The sequence below is a fragment of the Pterocles gutturalis genome, unplaced genomic scaffold (assembly GCF_000699245.1).
Source record: "Pterocles gutturalis isolate BGI_N339 unplaced genomic scaffold, ASM69924v1 scaffold28115, whole genome shotgun sequence".
Lineage (NCBI taxonomy): Eukaryota > Metazoa > Chordata > Aves > Pterocliformes > Pteroclidae > Pterocles > Pterocles gutturalis.
The window spans coordinates 17598-34856 of NW_010141727.1; positions in this window are offsets into that span (position 1 = coordinate 17598).

The following is a 17259-nucleotide window of genomic DNA, read 5'->3' on the forward strand; positions in this document are numbered from 1 at the left end:
TGCCTTCCCACAGCACTGCTGGCAGCATGGGGCCGTCTCCTGTGGAATGGAGGCAGGAGGAGCCAGCACCGAGAGGGTTTTATTTGAAATCCCGGAGTGAGAGGTGTGACACAGATGCCAAGTTTTGTAAGCTGAAAGAAGCCTTATCAGCTGGTGGGTCAGAGATTTGGTTGGATTTGATTAATCACCTCTGTCTGGAGGGCTGCAGCTCAGTGGGGCTGCTGGGGGGTGTGGGCAGGGACGGGCCCCCCATCAGAAAGAGTCCCTGGCTCTCTGAACAAAACTCGAACCAACTGTGTCTGTTCAGTATTATCTCCTTGTCGTTTTTGACTGTTCGCATCTCAAATGGTGGTATTAAACCCACATTTCTTATTCCTTTTTCTCTTCCTTTTATTTTTCTTCCATTTTTGCTCTTTGAACTTTGTCTTTCTGAGGTTTGTGACAGGGCATCCTGAAAGTTCCTCCTCCCATCCAGCCAGGCAAGTCTGGGAGGGTTTGCATAGCCCTTGCTGATGCAAAATGATAAGAGGGGATTCACAGATCCCACAGCAACAATTCATTGCAAGTGTATCTGCAAAGCATGCAAGGTGCTAAGAAACTGAACAGGCACAGAGCCCATGGAAGTACCATTAAGCAAACAGCCATGCCTGGGCGGAGGAGTTGTATAAACCAGATTGCATACGCCGCATAAAGTCCAACCTGCATTTACTCTTCACCCCATCAGTCCATTAACGTGATTCCGCTTGCACACAAAATGGGAAAGCAGCGTTTTAAAAAGTGTGGAAAATAAAGCAGGCAAATAATGAGGCTACAGAGAAGATGCATCTGTTTTTTGAAGTGTATTCTCAAGTTAATTCAGGTAGGAAATTGTTCTGACAGGTAGAGAGTAAAGTTTACTCCCGCGGGCTATTTGTGCTTTATTTAGGGCAAAATGAAGCGCAAAAGCTCATGAAAGACGGAAAATCCTTCAGTGTGGAAGATGACTCTTTGGGGGTGAAATACAGCTAATCCAATGCCCCTTTCTCCCACAATTGCAATTGCTGCCTGAGGGCGGCGTGAGGGGTCAGCAGTCCCTGTTAATCCCAGCCTGTGGCATGCTGGGGACTGGGGTCAGAATGCAGGTTTCTCCAGTACCTCTCTCCATGTGTAAATGGTCTCTTTTAAGCTCACCTGTGCACGCTTTGGGGGTGCCAGGCTCCCAGGGAGGTCGAACACCCTTTGGAGGCACACGCAATTGTTTTTAAAACTGTGCATTGCTGTCAACAGGGTTATAAGCAGAGGCAGGCGCCCAGCCTAAATTGTTACAGCCCTGGACCACCGGTAGCTGGCAGAGAGCTTTTCAGCGTGTGGTTTTTCCCTCAAGTGAGTCATCTTCTGTTCCTCCTATGGTTAAACACAGACACAAGCTATGCACCTTGCACTTACATTTTAATATGAAAACATTGTGGAGTCTGAGGTAATTACCCAGTTGCTCCTTTTACCGCATGTAATTACAACAATATGCTACAGGGATAGTTTATTGCAGCTCAGTGTAAAATAAGGTACATGAAAGCAGTGGTTAGGTTAGGTGATGTTTATACTTCTTCCACTCTCAACAGTTTTTTGCAGAGAAACGTACCCAGATCTACCACACACGAATAAACTCCTAAGAAATTTTCATGGTGAACACCCGGGGCTTGGGCCTGTTAGGAGTCAGCTCTGCTCCACTAAGTTCAGGCGGGCAGGCAGCTGAGAGGAGCTGAAAGCTGACCTCCCCTTGGTGAGCTAGGAGGCACGACCTGCTCCCTCACCATGCTGTAAGGCTGAGTCCACAGCATATCTTGTGTGTTAGACCATCACATGCTGGATGAAATTTATCCCGCACGTTTTCCTGAAGCCAGATTTACACAGTGTTTTGAGCAAGAACAAGATTGCATTTTCTCTTGCAAATACTTAATATATGGTGATGTTAAGACTTTTCCCAACCACACTGGGCCATGTCATTTTTTTCTCTCTGTGTATGTAGACATAGGGCTGCACTGCTTAGCTGTGTTTGCATTGCTTGGTTACGCTTACAGGGTCTGGCTGCCTTCTGTGTGATTTTCATTTTTTGTCCAGATCCCCTCTTCCCGCCCTTGTTTGGGAGGAAGACACAAGAGGTTTGCTCTCTGCTGAAGTAGCATCCGTACCATCTGCATGCGTTCTATATGTATTCATGCATACAGATTTACTGCATCGAGGTGAGTTCAGGTACCTTACCTGAAGCTTATCTGCCATTTCAGGGACTAGGCTTTCTTGCTTCTTATCTCTGTATTGTATCTACTCAACCAAACATAAAGGGTTTAATGTGATTGTTAGCAGAGGTAATGGAGAGAGTCCTGTTGATTAGAACAGGACCTGAATCAGACCCTTCATTTTTCCTGGCTGCCACATGGGACACAGTTATTATTCTGGCCTGCTTTTCTTTTTTTCATCAGAATTCACTGCAGACGTTTTTTCTGTCGTTATCTAAGAGTTCTAGAAGGAAAAGTTGCATTTTAAAAAGAGCCTGCCTTGCTGCGATTTATTCAGCTCACCATTTCCTGACTCCAGCTGTGCCCTCTTGCTCTAACAGGGTTAAAGAGGTTGAGTTCTTGCAATGCTAAGTAGAGAGAAAACCTCAAGGTGATCAGGAACTGTGCATGTAATATTCTTAATTATTCTGTGCATCATTAAAATGTTCATGCATTTCATGTACTTCTGGCTGGAAATTGCCCATTCAGCTTTAACAGCTAATTACGAGAGTGACCAGGCACACACGTGCTTATTGGACATGACAGATGGATATGTCTGGACCTCTGATTCATCATTTTATATTTCCTTTCTGAAAGGCTGTGTTATCACTGTGCAAATAAACTGTAATTCAGCCCTGGGCCGGACTTCTTACAAAGGAAGAAGGAGAGAGAAAAAGCTCACCTCGTGTGCACCTGGGCAGCAGCTACCTGGTGTGGGCACCAGCTGTGAACATCGGAGGCTGAGGAACCTCTCAAGACTGGGTGGGCGGTAAAAGTGCCCCTCATTCCTTGGAGCAGAGGGGACAGATTTTGTGCTGTGACTCTGGCAGATACAGCACGGAAAGCACAGCTCCAGGGGATGCAGAACAAAGGTGGTGGCAAACCCTCTGTGCCGCATGACTCTGGACTGTTGCACGGGCTGCTGAGGCTCCTGACATACATTCAGGCAGTCACAGTCTGCCCTGGTCAAAAGTAGGGATCCCTGAGACGCCCAGCATTGCCGTCAGCAGATTTTGAGCCGGCATGAGGGGCTTCATTCCCTCCATCACTTACTGCCCTTTGCATTGGGGGCGCAGCCACCATGGGGTCCATGACAGGGAGCATTGGTTTGGCGTGAGGTTGGCAGGCTACTGGGCAGGACCCCCGCTCTGAGCAGGAGTGACTCCTCCAGTTTTACCTACATAGGGATGAGCTGAATGATAACACTGGAAACTCATTGCTGACTGCTCTGGGAGATGCAGCGCATTACCTGTGACTCCACATTAACATAGATCTTGCAACGTATTTAACAAATTTTAAAAAATGTTTTCCCTTTAGAGAGACCTATGCCTTTTCTCTAAAAGATATTTTATTGTAATGGAATGAAAGCTTGTTCAACTGGAACAGATACTTTCAAATCACCATGTCTAAAAAAAGAAACTTGTCTCCTGAGGGAGGAGGAAGATGCGGTTGGCTCCACTACCTCTTCAGGATCAAAAGAAGAGCTGAAGTCTTGTCCGCAAGGTCCTGCATGTAACCAAATCCTCTGAATCTGCAGGAGTCAAGAACTTTTAGAGATTATGCAAAAATATATACTGGCCCATATATGGGCAGGCATCACACACCGACCCAACATGAAGATGTTTTAATTAGATTACTAAAAAATGCCCCTTGATTTCAGTGGAAATTTGTACAAGTAAAGACTGAGTCATATGGAAGTACGGAGCGCAGCCGTGCAGAAAAAGGATGACACAGTCGTAGACATAGTTCTGAAAGTAGCTTCAACTGATCATCTTATCCATCCTTCTCAAGTCTGATGGGAACAACTATAGTTAGACTGTCCCTTGCTTAGGTTTACATGGACCAGTCTCAGAAGCCACTTCTGAGCACACCAGCTTCATTTCAGTGCAGCCTGTTCCATTGCATGGTAATTCTTAGAAGTTGGGGGGTGGGAGGAATTCCTAATATCTAACTTAAATCTCCTTTGCTGTAATTTATATAAATTATTTATTGTCTCAGAAATAGCAGATGTGGAGAACAATTGATAATCCTTCTTTTTATAGCAACCTTTTAAACATTCCTTTTTATATCGGACGACTAGTATCTTTTCAGTTTTCTCCAAAGTAAAAAAATGTCCATTCACCTAAGCTCACCGCAGAAGTCGTGTTTTCTGAATCATGTCATCCATGCAACTCTCCCATGGGCTCTGCAAAGGTGGCTGCCCCTTCTTAAGTGCTTTGCTGGAGCACTTGTCTACGTGAAACTGGAGCAGCATCAAGCAGAGTGGGATAAGAACATCTTATAAACATGTCAAAATGGGGGGCGGGTGGGGAACAAATAGGCACTGGACTAGCCAAAATGTTGATCGATTTATTTTTTTAAGCCCAGAATAAAATTGAGAGTGAAGTTCTTCTGTATTCCATATTTTTTCTGCCAGTTGTCCTGTGTTGACCTTTTCTGTCCCCAGGAGGTAGGTACAGACAACTTCTATTGTATTAAAACAATCTGGTCCTGGTTAATCAATGAGCAAAGCTCTTGGTTTCTGGTAGGCTACACATCTGTGTTTCCTCTCCTAAATCATTCATGCTTTTTCTGTTTTGATGTTCAGCCACTCCATTAATAAAACTTATGAGAAAATTGCTTACCCCCTCTGTCAAAGGATAGTGTCTTGTATGTTCTAGTACCTTGTAGGTCTGGGTTTCACCTAAATAATTGTTCTTACTCTGGCTTTGATTTCAATTCAAAAAAACATTAACCCAATATTTAATCAGCATTGTCAACAATAGACCATTTATGGGATTTTGTATCCTGAGGGTATAAAAGGCTTGTTCCCTTCATTGTTCATTAAAAACAAATAGAGCTTGTGCCCTTTTTCTATTACCTAACAAAAAAACCAAACAAACAAACAAACAAAAAAAAAACCCTGTATTACCCATCAGCAAACATTTCATTATTTATTGTTTAATTGCTGTTTCATACTTGGCATAAAAGATGTAAAATAGGATGTGACTACTAGAGGAATAATTATTAATGGCGAAAAGGAGATAAAGCCCCAAAACACCAGTGGTTGTGGAAATGCTATTTCTCACTCGGCAGCGTTTGGTATCATTAGCCGTGATAGCGAGCTCTCTCAGCCGGCATGGTGAACCCTCGCACCGTGGAGCACTTGTAATCATTCCTCTGTGGCGCTGCGCCATGGAGAGATACCATTTTCTAACTCATTTCTATTGTTTTGAAATGAGATCTACGGTCTGTGGACACGACCTCTTGAAAGGAGCTCTGTGCTTGATCATCCTCGTCGTATTTAACTGGGGTTTATAGTGTCCACTTGAGTCTACTGACACAGTGGGTGAGGAAATAGAGAATTAATCTTCTATCACATTCCCTTCTGTAGAGAAATTTCCTAATTAAACATAGCAGAAAACTACTTCAAAAGTAGCAGGAGGAGGAAAAAAAGAAGTCCTTCCTTTATTGCGGGCATGGGCAATATTAATTGGAAAAATGTAATTTATTCACGCAAAGCTTGTAACTGCACCTCATGTCTGCAGTGATTTTCCTAACGTGGAACTAGCTTTGCCCCCAACAAGGGCTGTGTTAGAAAAATAGAAGAACGTACTATAATTACTGTTTTGCTTCCGGTTGGTTTGCTTCGGCTTTTCTGTTCATATTTATCTGTGTTTCCGAATATGAGAAAAATCCGTTGATAATTGCCTCTTCTCTAAGATCTTCTCACCGTGGCAGTTGTCAGACACACTGAGAATTTTCCATTTTAATATTCTGGTCTATTAGCCGCTAAGAGCACAGATAAGATAACGGGAAATGAAAGTCCCCTTTTTAAGCATTTTTGTTTTAAAATGACAACTTTCAATGTATTACTCTATTTAGAAAGTAAAATCTGAGGGGATGGCATGACGGGTAATGATATGTAAATGACCATTCATGCATGAAAATCAGGGCCACAGTTGAATGTATTAAGCAATGACTGATATAATCATTATTTTGGATTTTGTATCTGAAGAGGGGGGACTGCAGATATCAAGTGAATTGCATATTTAAAGAAAACATTCATGTGTGTGGAATAATGAATGTTTTTGACATTTTTGCGTTAAGTATCCTAGTGTTATGTTGTTTGGACTTAAATAAGGTCAATATGTTGGGCTTATGCTTTTCATATTATCTCTGGCTCTCACTTTGGCAGATCCTCCCTTTCCCTGTTTGTGCAGCATGCCACTGGAGTGCCAAGTTTGTAATGTCAACTCTTTTCAGCTCCCTGTAATGCTTTTATCTACAGAAAGCTGCCTGCTGCTCACATGATGGGAGAGCTCCGGGAAAGCCAGACACTGGCATTTAAAAAAAAAATATAAAAATTCGTCGTCATTGTACATTGATAAAATTTGTATATTTTAAGTACACGCATATTCTGAGTAGTGCTGCCTGACTGTAAGCTACAGATGCTTTGTTCTGGTGACCAGGGGTGGCAGGCAGCAGGAAGGCTGTCTGGAGCTGACCCCCAAAAATGAGAGCGTCCCTGGGGATTATTGTCCAGGAGGTAACAGTGTAACTCACCTCTTCGCTTCTTAGCCAGAGCTCTGAGGCTGTTCTGCTTTTAAAGCACAGCTTTCATGAGGAGGCTGGTAGTCAGGACTGAAATAGGAAAAAGACATGGTGTAGGTAGATACTTGAGACTGTGATGTTTTCTTGTCTCATCTCATTTTGTATTGTGAACTTTAAAGAAAAAAGAACATTCTGTTTTGGAATTGGAGAAAAATAAGCTTCTGTTACACAATATCTGCATTAATGGATTCCTTCTCTCAAAGGCAGAAAATAGCCGTGTTACTAAAAATAATTAATGCGTCTTGAGTTTGGAGAAAATTATACTAAATGTCCATGATACATTCTGTGTCCCCTTTGGCAGTAGCATATGATCAATTTTGCTACTCAGTCCTTACCTAATTATTGCTGTCGCTAATGAAGGGAAGTAGAGAAAAACATGTCTTAGTAGGTTAATAAGCCATCCAGAAAATTATATTAGCATGATCAATCCTTAATGATTATGGTTTCTCATAATATTGGATCACCTGAAAGGTGTTTTTCATAGGAGGTGGTAGGGGGAGTAGATGTCATTTTGCAGCCATTCTTCCAGGTGTGCTCAGTTGGTTTTTGGAGAGAAAAGCAGTCCAACTGTGGCTCAGGAGTTTTGACTGCTCTTGCAAACATTGATCTGCTTAGTGGAGCTGGTTTATTTTATCACACAGGCATCTGGAAGGGCAGCAAGTATGGGAGATTTTCTGCCTTCCCTCCTTCCACAAATACTTGTGGCATTGGCTCTCACCTGGGCTGATGGTGTGTGCGTTCTGTGTTGCTTTTCATCAGTTTTTGTGAATAAGCTGTCAGTGTCAGATCAGTCTGAGCAGCTTCCAACGGGGATTTTCCCCCTTCCTCTTTCCATGATGATACACCTTCATTAATTTGAAATTATCTGGTTTAGCATCTGTCAGGATTTCTTTCATTTGTTTGCTTTTTGTCTCATTGATGTTTCTTCAAGTACTCGTGTATGCCACTACTGCAGCATACTCGGGATATGTTTGTTTTGATGAAAGCGTTTCTCTTAGAGCATGTCCAAGGCATTACAGTGAATAGCAGAGGGGAGTGATCCTCAAACATCAGACTCTTTTTTTTTTTTTTTTTTAAAGATTTTCCACAAATTAAACTGAATCACAATCCTCCCTTTTAATTTGTTAATTACACTTCTGCAATGGTAATGCAATCAGTGAATATAGCTAAAGTGTTTGTGTGTGGGAATCAATATTAATGAGAGAGAGCATATTTGCAAAGTGAGATACGTATCAGCTATTTGCTTTGCATCCATCTGCCAGTGTAAGGCTGCTCTAAACTGGACCCAAATGAACCATGCAAGGAAGCACAGTGACAGGAAGAGAAGGGGGACAATCCCTCCAGGTCATTCACTCCATATAGTTGCTTCTACACTTTCCATACCAGGGGAAAGGGATGGAGCAGGGTGCGCTGCCATTCAGCTGGGAGAGGTCCACATTTTGAACAGCACAGCACTTGGAGAGCTCGAACTCAGGGGCTGCAGTGCCTGGGCCAGAGCAGAAAGTCAGGGCTTTCACAGCCTGCTTTCCCTGAATGACTTTGCAGGTGACAAAACTCTGAGTGAGCTCATAAAGGTTAATCACGACTAAGTGAGAATGAAATCTGGCATTTTCCTGATGAGCTTCCAATTTTCTGTATATGCAGTGTATTGAAGCTAAGTGAGATTAAATGTTTAAACCTTTCATGCCATATGGCCCCTCCTATATCATGAACACGTCTATAAAATTATACTCAGAGGGGCAACATCATTCTGGTGTAAATGGATTCGGATAAACTCTTCTCCGCTGCTCATATCAAGGCTGAGTTTGATACACTCAACCTGTTTGTCCAGTTAGTGGAGGTCTGGGAGGTTTTCCTCTACACGATCACATAAATTCTGGGTGACAGCACAAAAACAAATCCACAGTTTATCCACAGACTTGGGCCGTGGAGGCTCCTTTTACTAAATCTTTGCCACCCTTCCAGGAATGGCTGTGCTACTTAAGAACTCCCTTACCTTTCTGCTTAGGCTGCCAGCAGTGCTGCCGGTATGTGTCATGGGTTTTGTACTGTGGACACAACTATTCCACTGCATAAACCGTAAAACAAGGAGTACAATATGCTGGTAATGGTGCTACTCGCACAATGCCTCAATTTGCCCCATAGTAATGGATATAAAAAGGAAAAACACAGTTCAACTGATTTTTTTCCCATTTGTCCTGAAAGGTCATCTTACTGATGGATGTTTTTGTGCAGTTAACCTATGCAGTATGTTTTCGTGTTTGTTGAAGAACAGGGTTATATAAAATATAGGATCTGTGTTGCGTAAATATTGTATCTCCTCCTGGAAGACTTAGAAACTTCACAGCTGCCCTCATCTTAACTTCTAGCAAGTTTCTTAGGTGCCTGCTGTCTTGTGCACCCTGAGCTGCAGGAGAGGACCAGGCTCTGCCTAGCTACAGGCTTGGGGAGGCAGAAATACCTTTACACAGCTGCTCTGGGGCAGCTCCAGCTCTCAGTTGCGTGTGTGTAACCTGCATTACCACCACAGAAGTAAAGAGAAAGGAGTGTAACATGGATGGAAAGTGAAGTGGGAGGAGAAAAATGCGCTCCTCTTGTTGAATTCAGTGAAAGGTAGACCCAAGTCATTTTTACAGTAGAGCCACTTTACACCACCCTGATTATGTAAATGGGACATAAAGTAAATTGGACTTTCACTGGCTCTGACAGTCCCTGCCATTGCCAGAGTGATTTACAGAAGCCTTAGTGAAAATTAGAACCGGGACCAGTGTCTACAGTCCACATTTTAGGATTTAAAACTAGTCATTTCCCAAGATAATTGTGGTGCAGTCAAGACTAGCAGCATCTTCCTAAAATTGGTTAATACACAGATTTGGGTTTCTTCAGTGGCTTAAATGGAGTGGCATATTATCTCCTCTATAGTCTGCCTAAAAGATAAATTTGATGTCTGAGAGCAAAGACATGAAATTGCTATAGGCTTCCACTCTTATAGCCTGCCACCTATTTGATTTATGTGATAAGTGATCTCAGATGACCCTCCAAGGCACTGAACCATTAGAGAGTTATGTTGCACAGCGATAAGAAATCTTCAGAGATACCTAAATCTTCTTTTACCACTGGGAGTTTCATCTGTTCTGGAATAAAGAACATTTTTATGTATGATGTTGCTATCTTGCTAGCCATACTAATATTCAAAAGGATACACAGACTTAAATCAATAGCAAAGTGACAAAGACCTTAAAGCTGAAGTAGTCACCAAGTGGATGCTAGACAGCTCTTTTAGTTTTTATCTTTGTTCCTTTCATTCTGTTTCTTGAAAGATGAGTAGCTGTAAGGGTTCACATTCAAGTCCTCTGTTAATCTTTCCACCAGGTAGGAAACTGGCAAAAGCACCCTTTCAGTGCAGAAAGCCCTGGAAAGTCACATCACCCATTTGGGACTTCCTTACTGTAGGCTTTGTGAAACCATGGGTTGGATCCTTCCTTATTTTTTTTCTTGGAATTTGGTGATCCAGGTTCCTCTCTGCCTAGAATGAATAAAAGTGCTTAGGACCTCAGGTGGGATCTTAATTCTTGGTAGAGGTCAGGGGAAGCACAGACAAGGTAATTTCTGTGGTTAATGTCCAACTGTAGCATCTTCCCCTGCAGAGAATGGCACTGCTGACTCATATTCCTCCAACTGAACCTGTATCTAATGCTGTATTTGCTTGATAGAATCTGCTGTAGGTCCAATGTTATAGCATGTATATAGTCCATATGTTCCATCTGTCAGATTATCTTTGTATGATGTGTTTAATGCATCAAGCATAAGGTATCCAGCAGCAAACTCCTGTTTCAGGCAGTATGGGATACAGCTTCTGCCCAGACACACAAGAGGACGAGGAGAGGCCAGAACCAGTCGCTGCTTTTCAGCAAAGCCAGAAAGTGCTGGGGCTGTTTGCATGTCCGCAGGGAGAGGCTGTTTGGCCACAGAAGGGATGAAGAGGGTTTCCAGCCTGGCCTGTTCCCCTCCCTTTTGGCACATAGGGCCAGCAGGCCACAAGCAGCTCACACTTGACTCTCCTCCTGAGTAACCTTTGGTGGCCAATTTCTGACAATAAGAAAAGCCTTATGATATTGGGTACTTTCCTGGACTGCAGCTTCCCATCTCCCTCAACACAGTGAAGGGTTTAATGATCCATGTGGCCAGGCAAGCCAACCTGAGGGAGGAATCAGACATAATCCTTTTTCCCTATTTCTCCTTAATCCTGAAAAATCTTCTGGTCCTTGCAATTAGGACTACAGTAATCTCCTTCCAGGCCCTTTAATAACGGCTTTGATTGGTGACCTGTTGCATTGCATCCATCCAGCTGTGGGGATGTCCACTTGGTTGTTTTGTTCGCGCTGTTGGGCATATTGAAATACATGAGAGCAGGGATTGATGCCACAAAACTTTGGCAGCATCGCAGGCATGTTTTTACAACAAGCTGTATCTATTCTTTGAAAATTCTCCTGCAAGGAAGTGATTTCTCTTTAAAATTAAATTAATGCAAAGCAGAGATGAATAGTCCCCACGTGCTATTTGGCTTTTTACTCAAAGCTGTTTATGAGAGGAAGCTCTTGGCAAAATTAAATGAGCCTCCTCTTCCTCAAGCTGGCAAATACTTTCAGTGCTGGTCATCGTACACCTTCATAAATCTGCGGTGTTGGCATCCCACACACACCAGGCAAACATCAAATTTTGTAGGGGGACTGCACAAGGGTGCAATAATCACAGCTGTTTCATGTCAGCATTCAGAGAGCTTACAATAGGGTTTTATTCAATGAGCCATTCCTTTTGAAATGCCATTAGAGATATTTGCTAGGAGAAACTGGCCTCGACTAATCATATTTAATTTTTTATCAAATGCACTGTGGGAGCAGCAGGGATATGCACGAGGCAGAAACAAGCAAATGGTGTTTATTTAGAATAAATAAACTTTGAGTAAGAATTGAATCCATTCCCTCCTGGTCACAGCTGTAGAAATAGAGGCGAGTCCTCACAGAGGGCTGTCGGGGACCACATCCTGACTTCAGACCCGGATGCGCTTGGAGACCTCCAGTTGTGCTCCCTGAAAGGAGAGAACTGCAGTCAGATAGAGGCAGAGGAGCAATGCTGTTCCTGTGAAACCATTCCCATCCCATCCACTTTTAGCCACAACAAATGAGGTTCACAGGGTGTGAAGGCTGCCCATCTCTCCAGGGGAGGCCTCCAAGCCCCCAGACTGGATGACACCCAGAGAAGGCTGGTTTCCAAGATGCGGAGCAGTGCAAAGTGAGAGGCATCATGGCAGTAGCACCTTGTCTGTTGGGCTACCAGAGCTGCTCCGTGCTGGGCCCTGTGTCAGGGTAGTTGCAACTGAAATATCAGGTGTGGTGGGTAAAGGAAAGAAGCGGAAAGAAGGAAGGCATGACAGGAAGCAAGAAAAAAATGAAAAAAAGTGAAAAATATGAAAGTAGAGAGAGCAGCAATGGTCAGTGATAATGTGAAGCAGTTTTTATACTATTTATTTCCTGAACTCAGGGCTCTTCCCAGATGCTGTTTCGTTGCACCAATCAGACTGTATCCAGGGCAGAGTTGGAGCCTCCAGCACAAGGTGGGGGTGGGCTCAGGACAGAGCCTTGTACAAGAGTGAGCTGTCTCAGAAGTGCTTCTTTCCTGCCCAACATAAACTCAGCATTGCACAGGGCTGAAAGATCATGCATCAATCCTACTGAAACAATTAGTTTTTAAAAATCATTAACTTGATAGTTTCTGATATTTATTATACTTGCAAGCTTTTTCTCCACAGCTGTAAAGCTTAGATGCATCTTTCAAAACAAATATACATAGAAACTGAAATCCTTATACATGGAGATAACCCACCAACTGTGATTTTAAGAAAAAATATAACCTGAGAGTCACAGTAGAAATATGAGAGATGGAAAACACTGCAAATTGAGTCTGACTGGCATCAAAGCAGTGCCAGGCTGTATCTACATGGTATTTAGCAAGAAGATAAGAGCACATTTTATCAGCAATCTGAGCTGGCTGGATACATCTAGTTCCTCCCTGAAAACTCTATTAGGTATTTGTATCACGCTCAAGTCATCCCATTAACCTTTTCCAGCACTTGGCTGAGAATGGCAACGTGGAGGTACCCAAAACAGGACCTGAAGCGATATAAACCCTGGAAAAGGTGGTTGGGTTTCCTCGGCAGCCAGCTCAGGCGTGGCACAACCCTGGCGCTGCTTAAAATGCCTGCCCATCGATAGCAGAGACTGACCCTTGGTGGTATGGAGAAACCCATCAAAGGCCCGTTGGTGCAAAGGAGAGTATTTCAGATGTCCTTGAGAAGTTCTGAGTTGGGTCCTGCGCTGGGTAGAGACACAGTTTTCTCTTGCAAGAAGTAATTTCCCCAGCATGTTTGTGCGTGTGAGAGAGAGCAAATTTGTATTTATTGAGATGGAGCCAAACAACAGGAGTAAAGCGGAAGCATGTCAGAGTTTGGATTTATTACCGATACCGTAGGCCATTTTCTTTTCATTTTGACCGTAATGCTGTTCTGAGCCTCTGCCAAACTTCGAGAGCAGAGTCATTCATGAGTCGACCCCCTGATTCGCACCCTCCATTTTTCTCACTTTGCGGGTTTTGACTGAGCTAATGCTTTCAGGGAAAAAGACTTATTGATCAGAGCAAAGTTGCTTGCAGCATCTGGGCTTTTATTGGTCAAGTTTGTGAGATGTTTTTAGACACTTGGTAGAGGTGCAGGTAGTGTTTGTTCTAATACATTTAGTAAATTCTGCTGGCTTCTCTGCCCTGGTTTCTCAGAGCTTTCTCACTTCGTCCACTCACCTTGCCACCTGCCCAGAGCACTCCTGGTAGGACTGAAGCAATGTGCAAGATCACCTCAGCTGCTCTGAAGAGCATTCTTCTTCTCCTCCTCCACATTTTAATTTGCACATTGTCTTTTATTCTGAAATACAAAAATGGCCATCAACCTTCACCTCCACGTGATTCTTTGTTATTACCTAGAAACAAGTGGATATCCTGTTAGGATGAGCTAGAGCAAGCTTTGTTTGAAGTTTTTTAAACAAAGGCAAAGATGTCTCACCATGAAGAGTCAAGCCAGAATCAGAGATTGAAATGAGTACGCATCTGATCACATCAATCAGGCTGCATAATGCAAAAAAATAAAATCCTAACAATTAATTATATTTTTGTGTATTCAAGTGTGTGGTGGTTATGTTTTACACTGTTTCTTTGTTGTGTTCTCCAGTACAGTTAAATATATTGAATAAGGATTGTTATACTAATGTTAGTAGTCCTTCAAAGCCACATGAAAACTGTGACTCTCTCGAGCTTCTCCTGTTGCCTTCAGAGGCATGTTAGCAAAGAGAGACTGAGATTTGTATTTAGCCAGTGTTGCCACCTGATTGTCTCTCACCCTCATGACTCACCAGCTACTCTTTACACTTCCATTTACTCCTCACAATACGGTCCCATCAGGCAAGTTGTGTACATGTCCCTTGCGTCACTTAGGAAATAGATGATGCTGTGTATCTCAGATCAAGACTGTGAGCTGCTGTGTATATTCCTAGCCATCCCATTGGAACTGTTTTTCTAGAAATTGTGAAGAGTTTATTTCCATCCTGCCTTTGACACTCATGGAGCATCTTGGGAAGACTGAGCAAGGGTTAGCCAGAAGCTCAAGCAGAGGGATTTTGGTGTTGATTTGTTAAAACAGCTAAACCACCAGGCATCAACTCTTAGTAGAGCATGAGTCTGGGAAGCTGTATATGAAGTCATAGCATGGTTTTTTGGGGTTGTAGCACCTACAGAAGACTCTTGACTCAAAGAGACTGAAGAGTAAAGAGAAAGTAGAGGTGTCTACAGCAGGGGAACACTTTGAGGCTTTTAGTTTTCTCCTGATACTACAGGAGAGAAGCACAGAGTCAGACTAATCTACTGATGACAGTCTAGTTTTTCAGCTATGGAAACAAAAGTAAAGTGTCTCAAAAACAGTTTATTTGTTGTAAGGCTTGCAAGCAATACAGATATTCCTGACTACAGATAATCATGACTATCTGATATGAGTGTAGTGAGAATGCTGGGAAAGGACCAAATGATTACACCAGGAGCTGTTGTGGTTCCTGCAGTCCATTGGCTCTGTAAATTGTGTGTAGTGCCTTCCCAGCTCAAGAATTTATATTGCTTAGGAGATTGAGAGAGTCTCTGAAGTGACTTTCAGATAATGTTAGTGACCGTTTACCCCATGTTAGCACATGTCCTTGAACTCTGCAAGATTAGCAACTTCCAGAGTTCAAGGACATGTGCTAACACGGGGTAGAAGGTCACTAACATTATACAAATAGGAACTTGCAGCTTAACATTTCTCACTTGGATGAGTAATAAGCAGTGGACTTCAGCGAATAGCCCTGCTACCTTCCTACAGGGTCATGGTGTTAAACCTCAACCATTGCTAATATGAGAACTACGTAACATGCATGAGAAAGAGAATCGTACACCTTTTATTTTTAGAAGAGGAATCCAGAAACAAGATTATTTTTGCTAACAATTTTTTTTTAGTTGGGATATGAGAGCAAGTGCAAATCAGCAAGTGCAGTGAGGAAAAAAAGGAAAAAGAGTCACCTTAGAAAATGAGCATCCACTAGTCTTCAAACTAAAAAGCAGAAGGAAATGTTGTGAAAATAGCTCTTTCTAAGATGTCCAGATTTATCAAAGCACTTATCTGCACAGTGTGGAGAAAACAAGCCCCTGTGTGTGTCAGTCCTGGGTGTGGGTGCATAAGCCAGCGTGTATGTTTGTGTAGGGAGACAAAACACACCTGAAGGAAATGTAAAGAATAATATTATCTGTGGTTACTGAAAACAGAAAAACAAAGGGAGAGAGAGATAAGCAGCTGTCTTTTTTAATCAAGACTGCTGCATGCTTGGACATCTAATGACAACTTGCACATTGACTATGCAATGCTGGATGCAGAGCTTCTTCAGAAAAATACAAAGGAGTGACATTATTTTCTAGTAGAAATTAAGAACTGCACTGTGACTTAGTGTGGGTGTTCCTCTTTAAATCAGTTACTTCTCTTCAACATGCTCCATCTTCAAATGTCTTTCTTTAAAGATTTAAGTAGCTATTTGACTGAACTTGTGATGTGGAACTGTGTGAAGTCCTTGATCAAACCATACCTGCTGGACCGTTATAAATAAAAACATTACAAGGAGGGAAAAAAAATAGGACATATGTTTTTAATTAAAAGGAAGTTCAAGGGAAGTTATTTGCAGAATAACAAAATAAAGAAATTATTACTCTTTTCTATAAAGAGTATATTCTCATCCTCTCAATCTGGAGCAATTGTCATATTCCTGGTAGGTGAGGAGTGCTCAGCTGTCATAAGAAGTCTTCTGCCCATAGGTCCTGTTGTCCTTTGCACATAGTCATTCGTTGTGTGACCTGTCTAATGTCTTAACCACTGGAAATTCCCTGCCAAGATTGGCTGTCAAAGTTATCTCCTCATTCAAAGAGATTTCTATATTTAAAATGTAAATGAAACTTAGTGAAAACCGCAGGCCTGGATGTAGCTGCAGAGAAGCAGAGAGGAGCTGTGCAGCAGCGTGAGCCTCCCGGTGCTGCTGGGTCAGGGTCACAAACATGGCACGTGGAGATGCTAATAGCCTGAGGACATAGCACTTGGACACCTTGTCCACCCTTGTACGTTGGCTCTTATAAAATGTGAGCCTAAGGAGTTCCTCAGTCATTTAAAGAAACAGAAAAACCACAGCCCCTCCCTACAAAACCTGACAATGCAGTAGACCAAAAATCCAGCATATGTTTTGAGTTTTCTCTTTGTTTTTTGTACGTGAATTTTATGCATATAAAGGTAAGCAACTGTCTACAAATAGGGCAACCCCCCTTTTTTTTTTCCTTTTAGGATCATCAGAATGTTCATAATAAGTGTATTTTTTTAATTCAATATAGTTTAAGTTCAAGCGCAACTGATAAGAAATTGCTGCAGCATAGCTCATACCTAAACATACCAACGCTTGCTTTGACTGTATTAAACCTCAGGAAGAAACTTCTGAGACAAAATATCTGCCTTAGGTATTTCTGTGGTCTATATCATTGTAGTATCTAAGCATATCACGATCTTTTAATATACTTGTTTCCATATTCTCTGTTGGTAGAAAGTGGTATTATTCCCATTTACACAGTGGAAAAAATGAGAAAGATTAAATAACTTGCCCAGGGTAAGAAAGCAAATTTGCTGAAGAGCAAGCCCTGGGGTCACACTTGCTCTTCTGGAGGCAAAAGCCCTTTCTCTTCCAGCAGCTTTGTGAAAGCTTGGGGCTCTTGTCCTTTCTTCAGTAAATAACAAAAGCAGCCTATTCAAAGTCAG